This window comes from Ischnura elegans, chromosome 4, assembly GCF_921293095.1.
Source record: "Ischnura elegans chromosome 4, ioIscEleg1.1, whole genome shotgun sequence".
Lineage (NCBI taxonomy): Eukaryota > Metazoa > Arthropoda > Insecta > Odonata > Coenagrionidae > Ischnura > Ischnura elegans.
In genome coordinates this window covers 1092624-1105476 of record NC_060249.1, presented here as the reverse complement: position 1 = coordinate 1105476, position 12853 = coordinate 1092624, and the positions used below count along the sequence as shown (strand labels likewise).

The window sequence follows — 12853 nt, the reverse complement described above, 5'->3', positions numbered from 1 at the left end:
TGCTAATTTGGCATCTGGCCGCCTTCTAATACTGAAGGTACATTGGAAAATCAATTGCTACTAAGTGATATGGAATATATAAGAGGTATTTTGAACTAATTCATCTTTCCCTTCCAGGTAAAACTTCTTGTTGTGATCAGTGAATTATGAAAACCTGTGAACATAAGTAGATAAGATCTTGGAAATGAGATCAACAAATATTTTATGAATCAGTGGAACATGAAAGAACATTGATGAAATGTCAATATTTGTTCTCCTATCGATAAGGGTACCTTAATTGATATTTATCTGCCTTACTATACTCAAGGTATGTTGAAAATCCAAGGGTACTGAGTGATATCATATCTATGCGTGGTATTTTTGAATTAATCCATCTTACTCTTGCAGGTAAAACTCCTTATTGTGATCGGTGAAGCATGAAAATCTGTGGAAATAATTAAAGATGAAGTATTTCTTGGAGATGAAATGAACGAATATTGTATGAATTAGTGAGAACATGAAAGAACTACTGAGGAAATGACGATATATAAGTTCTCATATTGAAAAGACTTAGTAAATTGACGTCTAGCCGCCTTCCAATACAGTAGGTATATTGGAAAATCCATGAGTGCTGAGTGAAATTATGTATATATGTGGTATTTAGAACAACATAATAATTTTCTCTGCAGCTAAAACTTTCTTTAGAGTGAACTTTGAAAATTTGGTCATATAATCAATTATGAAGAACCAGCAGGGTTATTCCACTAATCGGGGCCATACGTATGGCCGGCCGTAAGTCTCGTATGGTCTGGCCCGAAATTACGGCCTAAGTCGATTCCAAGGTGATAGAAGGTAAGGTGGTCTCACTTCGCTGTCTACGTTTCGTTGATGACGTCACGGCAGACACCTCGCTCGGGCGCTTGGCAGGAACAACGTGCTATTCCCGGGTTTTTGCTGTCATATTTATTCAAGTTCTCACCGATTAGCTAGATATGTCGATGAAAGGACTGTGGATTGGTAGTATATATGTTTTTTATCTGATTTCGTTCAATGAAATAGCCTGTCATATTCTAACTGTATATAAAAATGAAATAAATAAAGGACGACTTTGAACGCCGGCTATTTTTTGCATTTCCCAACGCACAGATTAGTCACCACCGAGCTGAAAAAGCGAAATATCCGAAGAACAACTAAAAGTGCCATTTGCAAAAACAATCTTATTAACCCGTGAACACAAAATTTCGTAACTACTAGTAAGTACATATAAAAATCAGGGAATTGGTTAGTTCATGCATGATTCAGTAAACCGTTCTTTCTTCCTCTCTCGCCTCCTAGAATGTACTCGTATGTCCCCAAGTCTTTAATGTTGGGTACCATTTTCAAACCTATATGATCCTATCCCAGTAATAGAATTGAAAATTAAATAAGCATACACTTCGCGGAATCCACGCAGATGGTAAAGCCTTCAGAAATGAACATCTATGTGAAGAATGATCCTATGAATCACGCTAGCCTCCCTATTTTCCTACTTATTATTGATCCTCGTTGCTTTATTTTTATATGAGAATGCCTGAAAATATCTCACTAAATAGCGGAGAGACCAACCGAAATTAACATTGAACGATTCCCAACCAAAATCGATCAACGATCTCAATAACAAGTGCCTTCAACTTAAAATAATGTCAATTGTAATCATAAATAAGCATTAAAAGTGACCAATTTAAACACATTCGCTAAATTATAATGACATTCATGGGGCGACATGAGCAGAGGGGTGCCAAGTATTGCCAGTATTCTAATTAACAAGGAAATTTAAAAAATGTCGAATAACGCACAAGTTTGTAAGTACATGGTATGAAGAGAAAATAACAGCTTAGTTGAAGATAAAATTCATGTTGAAGCGGCTGTATACGAATACAATTTCCGACTCAGGCGATAATCTAAAAGTTCCTTTCGCACATCCCTATTGAAGTCTTCAACGGAGATGTGTTCGGAGAATCAGCAGTGATAAACCGTTCCTCTTGCACTTCATGATTCTCTCCTCCTTTATTTTCAGATACTTTGGAAAACTTTTCAAGATAATCAAATGAATATAAATTAGGAGCTATATATGTGTAAACGACTTTTATTTTTATAATTATATATCACCCAAAATAATAACAACAGTGCAACGATTTTCCTACCTGTGAAAGGATATTTAAAGTCCGTTCTTTATAGCTTTATTAGAGCTGTCAGCGCACGTAGCTACCGTACAACGCATTCTTTATAATGCTTATATAACTCACAAGTAGTGGTATAAGAGCAGTAATGCATATGTACCGCAATATTCGTTGACAAAAATGTGAATTTTAATGCGGTGCATACGTAGAGTATGGCTGGGTGTCTGCCGTGACGTCACAGGTCTTCGCCGGGAGACACTGAGACCACCTCTCCTTTACCACCTTGAGTCGATTCCACTCTCGAGGAGCCATATCGTATGGCCGGCCATAACGTCTTACCGCCCTTTCTCCTGGCGAGTATGAAAATTATAATTGGTACGCTAAGTTCGGTCCATTGATGGCGCCACCACTGTACCGGCAGTCGATGGAAACATCTAAAAAAGTGAAGAATGAAAACTCAGCGGCGAGAAGAAGCGGTATTTGTAAGTGTTGAAAGGCGAGAAACTGACTATATATAATTTTTGATAATAGAAAATGGAGTTTACTCAGTACGTATATTGACACTAAATGATTAATTTGACCGTCTAATAAATATTATCTGTGTATACGGCGTTGTTTTATAAATTCGTTTCGTTTATTGTAATAATTCTTGGCACTAGTGTCAATTGAACATGACGAATGCGCTGGATACGAGCCAAAATGTATGCTGAATTTTTCAGGGAAATAAGGAAAAGAGCGACCCGTGTACGGGAAAATCAAATAAATGTGCTCATTAATTATATGGTGGATCACCGTGATTTCGCCTGTGGGCGTTTTCAGGGGCCTCAGGGTAAGGTGACAGCTGAGAGGCAATGGCAACAGCTGGCCGAAATTCTGGAAGATCATGGGCCGAAAAAAATGCTGAGCAGTGGAAAAAGGTTACGAATTAGTTATTATAACACTTTCTGTCTTATCTGAAACCTTAACTCTAGTAGATTATGAAGGTAACGCAGAATAGTAATATTTGAAAATCATCAATTGTGTTTCTAGGTGTGGAAGGATTTAAAAGGCAAAGCAAGAGCAAAAAATGCAAAAATAAATGCAGAGAGAGGGCGAACCGGAAATTTTGCAGTGAGTGATCAAAATGAATAGTTACCAATACTGATTTACGGATATAGTTAACTAAAGCAGAGTGAACTGTGAAAAAGGATTGTTAACTTTATAGTGAACATTTATGTAACATAACAGGTGGACCCACAGAAACTGACAGATGTCGATGAAAAGGTTCTGGGGATAATTGGAGTCTGCACTTCCATTCCCCTTTTTGATGGAAGTGCGCATAATGATGAGGTCTCTGTACGTATATGTGATGTAGCTTTTTTGTTAAACTGTTGTTGAGTAGACTTTCAATTCTGAATCTATCATTAATCACTACAGGAGGATGCAGACATGTCACAAAACATTGAAGAAATAGAAGAAACAATTATAGAGGTAAGACAAAATATTACTCAGTAAATTTCATACTGACAAAATGACTGTTTGTGCACTCAGCAAGTCTAGAGCAGCTTAAAGGCATTAATAATAAACAAATATAACCTCTGTTTAATATGCTGTACATTTGTAGGTTGTAGTTGGAGCGAGCAACAATGGAAATCTGGAGTTGATCTCAGCAGAACATGGTTTGTTATATTGTTTTATAAGTTGCATTATCTTCTTTGTGTTATTTATTTCATGGAAAAATTAAATGGTGCTGTTTTTATCAAACAATGTTTCTCTAACTCAGCAGGGGCAGTGACTGAACCTTTTATTCCTCCTCTGAGTAAGTTTTCACAGATATAATATATTTTAAAGATTGCTCTGACAAAGTAACATGCAAGTGGAGGATGTACACCATGAAATTCATTTCCTTGTTTACAGCTTACTATAACTTAAAATCTCAGTAATATAGGTATGTCTGTTTGGTATATATAGAAGGTAAGAATTTCAATGTGGTTTCACCTGCAGTTACATTCAAAATTGCTGATATTTTACTTTAGTATTAAGTCATGAACTACGAGCCTTGAAATAAGCCCTCTGTACATTTACTGCCATTAAGTTCAGTGATTGAAGTGGATATACATAACTTAAGCCATTTCATGTGATCCTTAAAGAAAGACTTATCTCCTTGTTGTACGTTTGAAGTACATAGAATGATTTGAAATGGAAACAGAGATTTAAGTGCCATTTTTTAAATTTTGGATTTAAAAGGAAACAACCAGCCCAAAAAGGCATCTCTACACAAGGAGCTTGAGGATGTAGCTGAGAAGATTGACTCTTATGAGCAGAGACACCTTCAACTCCTGGAGGTATTTTTTTGTATGGTTAATCTGTGAATATAAGACTAATTTTATACCTTGAACATAATTTGTCATCCTTGATCAATCATATTAATTTAGGATATCAAAGAAGGAGTTATCAGCTTACATTCCCAACATTCCCTGCTCGTGGAAGAGACAAAAAATATTTCAAATTCAATGAAAGAGCTAGCAGCCACCAATGAAAGAATAGCTGTGGCACTTGAGATGCTCACCGGTTCATCGAGTGGTCAATGAGGTGATTTAAATAGCACTATAAAATCCCATCCATATAACAGATTTTTAAATTAGTGTGCTTTTTTATTTCACAGGCTTGAAGATATTATAAATATTGAAGTAGAAGATTTTTAATTTTATAAAGACTGAAGTGAGTCATCAAAATTTTTATTTTCTCTGTGTTTATGCAATTTTCCTGTGAATATGCGTTTGTATTTTTCATGCATACCAAAGAATGTTTCCATTAAAGATTGTAAGTTTTTGTTATTTTTAATAATTCTTTGATATCACTGCACCTATTATTTTTAAAGATAATTTCGTTGACAATTTCCAGATGAAAGATACAGTACATAGTCAATGTCTTTAAAAAAAAGATACAACGTGATCCTCTCTTTAATCAAACTTTATGTACAAATTCATTTTATTAATATTGAGAAGAGGAAATGAAATTACTGCTTGTATTCAACTATAAGTATAAAATTACAAAAAAATAACCAGTTTGTTTTATAAAAATGAATCCAGGGAAAAAGCATCCACCATGGCAGGCAAGCAAGGCTGTAACTTTTGGAATTTTCTAAGTGAAATATAAGTTTATAATTCTTCTTTGAATAGCTCTTGCTTGCACGAGGTTATCCCCTGGTATAGGGCCTTGTAGCACATCATTAATATGTGCCTCTTCCACATTTATTTCTGGGTCTGGTAATCTATGGGAAACAATTTGGCAGTGGGCCATGAAACAAAATTATACCAAATTTTACAGCAAAGCTCATCTTTTATACTGAATGGCATTGAATGAAGATTAGAGGTTATATAAATAACTCCAAAACAATAAGGTAATACTATAACTGCACCAACTGTGACTTTATACCCTAATGGCAGTATATATCTTTAGCATAAATTAATCATTTCCATCACTGCATTTAAGTTATCAGTAATAAAAACCTACTTGCCTATAATGCAACAAAATATTGTGCAGAACTGCACATGCAGTGATAATTGAGGTTGCTTGCTGAGGTTGGTAATGGAGAACTCTATCTCTTAGGAGACATCTCCAACGTGCTTTCATGACTCCAAACAAACGCTCAACGACATTCCTTGCCCGGCAATGGGCTTGGGTGTATTCGTAGTCAGGTGTACCAGGAAGTGCATTTGCCAATGGGGTTAGAAGCCATGGCTCCAGAGCATAACCTGCATCACCTTCATAGAAGAAGAAGTTATAAGAAATGGACATCATTGCTAAAGCTATATGATATTCACCCATGAAATTACCAAGAAGGAAGAACCGTCCAAGCATATTTTCCTCAGCTAGTCTGAGCTGGGTTCTGGCACGAGACCAACGCCAAATGAATTGGTCATGCACTGTTCCTGGATACACACACACGTCCATTACTTTTAAAGAGTCATCGCAAATCTAAAAGGAAGAATTGGTACTTAGGTAAAAAATTGCATGAGTAACTGTAGGATTAAGAGTTAATAGGCTGCCCAAGAATAGTGGGTATGCAAGTGTAAGCAGTCTTATGATGTTTTTATAAAAATGTATCTCACCATTTGGACATTCAATGAATAAAACCCCTTATGATTTTTGTACCCTTCCTCTCCTTCCAATGGCGTTACTATTGCAACATGGGTGCAATCTATTGCCCCCAAAACCCCAGGAAATCCAGCCAATGCACGAAATCTAAAGATAAAATTGAAACTTTAACTTGATATATCAATTTAAATATCAAAGTCTTAAATGTAGGTCCTATATAAAATTATAACCTCAATTGGATATCGTTCTTTTCTTGATCATTTAACGGCATTTTCACCCAAACATTAAATAAACGATTGCAAATGGCCCTAGTGACGTTCTTCACACATCGGCAAACTGTTGGTTGACTAACAGCCAAAAAGAAGTCCTGCCCTACACCTCTTTGATATCCTCCTTCGGCCAAGAATCGTAACGCGACGAGAACCTTGAAATATGAAAAATTACGGCGCTGATATTAGAAGTTGCAGCTTTATGAAACAGATAAATAATAAATTCGTAAGCAACTGTTGCAGAAAAACATGTTCGCTTCTCGAGAACTTTCATTTAAAAAGTATTTCTAAACGCCTTACCTGTAGAGTTACGTTAAGTCCATCCGCTCTCTTTTTTTTCAATTCACCTGATAAGGAGTTACTTAAATATGTTGCGACGTCTTTTGACGCCCGAAAATATTTGATAAAAATGTCATTACCATAATCAAACGGATTGCTTGCATCTCTTAACCTCCTCCTTTCCATATTAAAACGACGTCTTTCGTCAATATGCCTCGCCAATGCGCGCTGAATACGCCTATGTTCACGCGCAAGATTCATGTTTTATAATCGTATCTTCTGTAACAAGAAACTCTTCGGAAATCCCTTTTTTAACTCCCAAGGCTAGCGATGTTACGTGCTCAATCTTCATATGGCCTGCGATATGACCGCCTCCGAGGCAGGCCATAACATAAGGCGGTAGCTAAGGCCTCGAAGCCCTCGAAGCCTTAAGGCCGCTGTACACGGTGAAAGATCATTCGAAAGATCTTTCGAAAGATCATTCGAATGATCATTCGCAAGAAATTCATTCGCCGGTACCGCTGTACACGGTGAAAGATTTCGGTGAATGATTTCGGTGAAAGTTCTGCGCAGAAACGATGCGCACTGGTGCGACTATCGGTAGTGTATTTCGATTCTAACGATATTTCCGACCGTTTCTCACCACATGATTTCTTTGGAGCTCGCAGACGATGGAACGCTTTGTTTACATGTGCGCTTCAATATACTCCGGTATTGCTTTGACTTTCGGTGGGGTATGACGCACTAAGTAATGAGAGGAATTAGAACGATACGTATTGACGGCGGAAAACCACTTTAATAAATCGTGCGTTTTGTAATCCCGTAACGAAGTACATAATTGGTTGTTTTCGCTGCAGAGCAAAGATGATTATGCTTCAAGATAGTGTGCTCTGTAACATGATCATAAGGGAACTTACTCTTCAAATGGCTGCCCGAGGTCTTTTCCCTCCCGATTCATTAAATTATAAAGTTAGTGAAAATATAATTTGGGGAAAAACTGCACATTGTTACTAGTTCAGAAAAATCCTATCTCAGTCCCGTATTGACGCCGCAGCGTCCAGCTCCCATAAAAAAGAACATAATAAGCATAAAGCAAAAGCTCCTCAAGGTTGAAGGCCGGTCGACCATGAGTTTTTATGTTTGGGGTTCCTTCATGTACACAGCCTTTACAATGTAGTCGAACAAAGGTCATTCCTGTGCGAGAGAAGAAAGGTAACGTGAAGAGAAAAAAGGAAGCGACCTGTTCTATTTTCGAAAGAGTGCGCTTCAGCATCCTCATACTTTCCACAATGAGGTTGGCTCAGTGTCACCTCATTGCTTGCTATCGAAGCAGGGGAAGAAAGTGGACTGTGATATCATGGGCTAACTTATAAGGTTTGCCCCTTGAATTATAGGCAACCCCGTGAGATAGTGACTTCCTAGGTGGGCCAATGTGATGTCACGGCTCGTTTTGGCTGGAATGTGTTCACCGAATAAACAGATATTTTGTCATTAATTGGGAGTCTCACCCCAAACTTTAGCGTTCAAATCATTGAATACAGTTTGATAATTGTAAATCAAACAAAATATAGACGCAATCGAGGAGAAAAGCGACGATTTTGAACTTTAAAAATCCGGAATGTTTTTTCCAAATTACTCAATTTTGAGGAATGATGTTTGTGAATTTACTTTCTTTCAAAGTAAATATTAATGATTTAAGCTATCGCATGAGTTAATATGCTTCCAAAGTTTATATATATGATCTTAAAATTCCGAGGTGGTGCTAATGGCAAGATGGACGCCATGCGCTCATATCATTTACGGAATCATTCAAGCAAATTAGGACATGCTCGAAATTTCTTTCGGGTGAGTTCCTTGAATGATTAGAGATAGGCAATATTGTGATCCCATAGGTGAGCCAAGATAACGTAGCGGCTCGTGTTGGGGGTCCATTATCTTGACCCACGTAAGGTCATCCCACGCCCTGGGAAATAGCGACAGTGAATATGTAAAGAAGGAATGGTTTGTATTATTGTTATTTAAGCGAATTTGTTAATGAAACGAGGTGGAATAGTTAAAGTAACATTAATGATTTAATTTAACAATATGAAAATAATGTATTTTTGATATAATGGGTGAAAATAAGACTTTATCATATTAGTGTAGACAAAGCTTTATTGGGTTATTCATAAATACATAAAAGCGACAATGCTTTGAAAACAAGCGTACAAGTAGAGGTAAGCAATCAATATATATGTAACGTACCATTGCAACCCGTTTACAGCAAATGTATGTTAACAATAACACTGTAATTACTAGGGCGCTATTCCAAAAACAGACCCCTTGGGAAACGAAAAATCAGGTAAACTTTGACATTGGATGTTACATAGCATAAAGACAAGGCACGAATGAAATTATTCCTTAATGAAATGGGAAACATTATAATCTGTGAAGGGGATCATTAAAAACATCGCAGTATAACAATAAAGAAACAGAAGACATTATATAAACTGGAGCGCTATCGGAATGACGCCTCGTCGAAAAAAGTGATTGCAGGCCGTATGTCACTGGGTCATTCATTAAAACACCTATACGAATAATGTAAAACAACGAACTTCATAAGAAAGAAGAAATAACAAAATTTATTAAACATTGGATCCCCATAACCATTCAGCTCACATAGAAAAACCAAATTATTTTTAAAAATAGGGCGCTATTACATTTCAACACCGAAGAAATCCTCAGTAGGGGTTAACATTTGCACTGACACATTCAAAAAGGTAAAAAGCGAATTTTATTCAAAACGCAAACCTAATTCTGACATGCAATGACGAAATAAAGACACAGCCGGAGCAGTTTCTTAAATTGGAATTAACGAAGTAGGAAAATAAATAATAATAATTGACCTACCAACAAATCGAAGTAAAGTTTCAATGGGTAATTTTTTTTAAATTGCAGGGAATTTTTTTGTCCGAACTCCTCTAAAATACGATAAAGAAACATGGAAGATTACAAAGCGTCCATAGCCCAAATCGTTTAATAATAAATACAGTAACCTGGAGTCAACAAATACCTGGGCGCTCACCAGGGGCGGATCCAGGATTTATTTCTGGGAGGGGCACAAGCAAGGCCGTATCCAGGATTTTGTTCTGGGTGGGGCACAAGGATACCTCGCAATACAAAACGAATGCAATGATAATGGGACCGTATTAAAAATCTTGCATATTTTTGAGGGTCTGGGGGGTCTGGAGGGTCTGGGTCCGCCTATATATGGCGCCCACACGAAATCACGCCCATGAAAAGGATTGAACAGCCTTGGAAGTCATTTTTTTCTAACGACTGTGTCGTACCTAGAGCTGAGATAAAGCATACATAACAGAAAAGACATACGAGACCAAATGAAAAAAAATTAAAAACAATCATATAACATCACTTAGCCTCTTTAAAAACTAAACTTGGGCTTGCACAACGCACAGTCTCCGCACCAAATCAAATCCAGGAACAGTAAAATTTTTTATGTCTGATTAATTTTCAGCTGCAATGAAAGGAAAAAGTCTAGACACTTCAATAAAATCAAAATAATAGGACTTGAGGGTTTGAAAATAACTTTCACACATAAAAGACGGAGAAATAAAATAATTTGCCAGAAAAATATTCGAGAAATGGGTTTAAATTCGTCATTTTAAAAAACCGTTAAAGCGAATTTCAGATCGAAAGTCACCAATATTACGCGTGAACACATCTAAGATTATGGGAATCCCATAACCCAAATCGTTTTAATAGAAATGGAGAAACCACGAGTAGAAAAATAATAGGGAAGCCACACCAAATCATCCATATGGAAGGGAAGTGACATGAATGAGAAAATATTTTTTTCCGACGACTGTGCCCGGCGTAAAGCTGTGAGAACACCCTAATCATAGTCAAACATTTTCAACCAAGAGATGAAAATGAAAAACTCTCATCCAATCAAATTTGGTCTTTGAAATCAAGGCCTGGGATAGCCCAAAATACAGCCTGCGACTGAACTAATACATGAAAAAGTTAAAGTTTTTAAATTCTTTATTTTCGGTAGCAATTTGAAGAAGTTTACAGAGTCGCAAAAGAATTTTTTAAAATGTGATAACACCGTTTTAAAAATTAACTGAAAAATGTACGACAATAGAGGAAAATAATAGACACAAAAAAATGGAAGTAAACATTTAAAACTCACATTTTCAAAACTCTCCTTCAGAATTACGGATCGAAACTCATCTACATTACGAGGTAACACATCAAAGATTACGTAACACACATAGCCCATACAGATTTACGTTACATAGAGATACCACGAGTCGACAAATACAAGGTCGCCCACCCCGAATCACCCGCAAGGAAGGTAAGTGGTATGAATGGCAAAATATTTTTTCCCGAAGATCGCGCCCGGCCTAGAGCTCTGATAACACCTTAATCATAGAAAAACATGTTCAACCAAGGGATTAAAATAAAAAAACGACAGCGTAAGTACTTTTCCCCTTTGAAATCTAGGCCTGGATGGCCCAACCCACAGCCCTCGACGCCATAAAAAAAATCTGGAGAAGTGAAACATTTTTAAACTTTTTATTTTCGGTAAAAATGAAAAGAAATTTACTACAATCCCAAAGGAAACGAAAGCACGACGATACCACAGTTTTAAAATTCAACTGAAAAATTTACGACACTAGAGGAAAATACTTGACCCACAAAAAACTGGAAGTAAAAATGTAAATGTGACATTTTAAAACGATTCCATCAGAATTTCGGATCGAAACTCATCTACATTACGAGGTAACACATCAAAGATTACGTAACATACATAGCCCATACAGATTTACGTTACATAGAGATACCACGAGTCGACAAATACGAGGTCGCCCACCCCGAATCACCCGCAAGGAAGGTAAGTGGTATGAATGGTAAAATGTTTTTTTTCGAAGATCGTGCCCGGCCTACAGCTGTGATGTCAGCCTAATCGTAGAAAAACATTTTCAACTAAGGCATGGAAATGAAAAACGACTACGAAATTACTTCTCCCCTTTGAAATCTACGCCTGGATGGCCCAACCCACAGCCCTGGACACCATTAAAAAAATCTGGAAAAGTAAACATTTTTAAAATTTTTATTTTCGGTAAAAATGAAAAGAAATTTACCACAATCCCAGAGGAAACGAAAGCACGACGAAACCTCCGTTTACAAATGCATTTGAAAAATTTACGACACCAGAGGAAAATACTTGACCAACAAAAAAGTGGAAGTAAAAACGTAAATGTGATATTTTAAAAAGACTCCATCAGAATTTCGGATCGAAACTCATCTACATTAGGAGGTAACACATCAAAGATTATGTAACACACATAGCCCATAAAGATTTATGTTACATAGAGATACCACGAGTCGACAAATACAAGGTCGCCCACCCCGAATCACCTGCGTGTAAGGTAAGTGGTACGAATGGTAAAATATTTTTCCCGAAGATGGAACCCGGCCTAAAGCTGTGATGTCACCCTAATCTTAGAAAAACATGTTCAACCAAGGAATGAAAATGAAAAACGACACAGTAAGTACTTTTCTCCTTTGAAATCTAGGTATTGGATTGCCTAACCCACTGCCTACGACACCATCAACAAAATCCGGAAAAGTTAAACATTAAAAAAATTTTATTTTTGGTAAATATGAAAAGAAATTTACCACAATCATAGATGAAACGAAAGCACGACGATACCACAGTTTTTAAATTCAACTGAAAATTTTACGACACCAGAGTAAAATACTTGACCCACAAAAAACTGGAAGTAAAAATGTAAATGTGACATTTTAAAACGATTCCATCAGAATTTCGGATCGAAACTCGTCTACATTACGAGGTAACACATCAAAGATTACGTAACACACATAGCCCATACAGATTTACGTTACATAGAGATACCACGAGTCGACAAATACGAGGTCGCCCACCCCGAATCACCCGCAAGGAAGGTAAGTGGTATGATTGGCAAAATATTTTTTTCCGAAGACTGTGCCCGGCCTACAGCTGTGATGACACCCCAATCGTAGGAAAATATGTTCAAACAAGGGATTAAAATGAAAAAC

General features: G+C 36.9%; 1 long non-coding RNA gene across 2 annotated transcripts; it reads left to right on the top strand.

Annotated features, from left to right (window-relative positions):
* The first annotated feature begins 3050 nt into the window (after positions 1-3050).
* LOC124156975 lies at positions 3051-5201 on the top strand. Of its 2 annotated transcripts, XR_006864493.1 has the most exons (4): positions 3051-3248; positions 3366-3473; positions 3555-4462; positions 4553-5201. It is a non-coding gene; the product is annotated as an uncharacterized LOC124156975 (long non-coding RNA). The 2 variants fall into 2 exon arrangements; XR_006864492.1 differs by having other exon boundaries at positions 3366-4462.
* The last annotated feature ends 7652 nt before the right edge of the window (positions 5202-12853 follow it).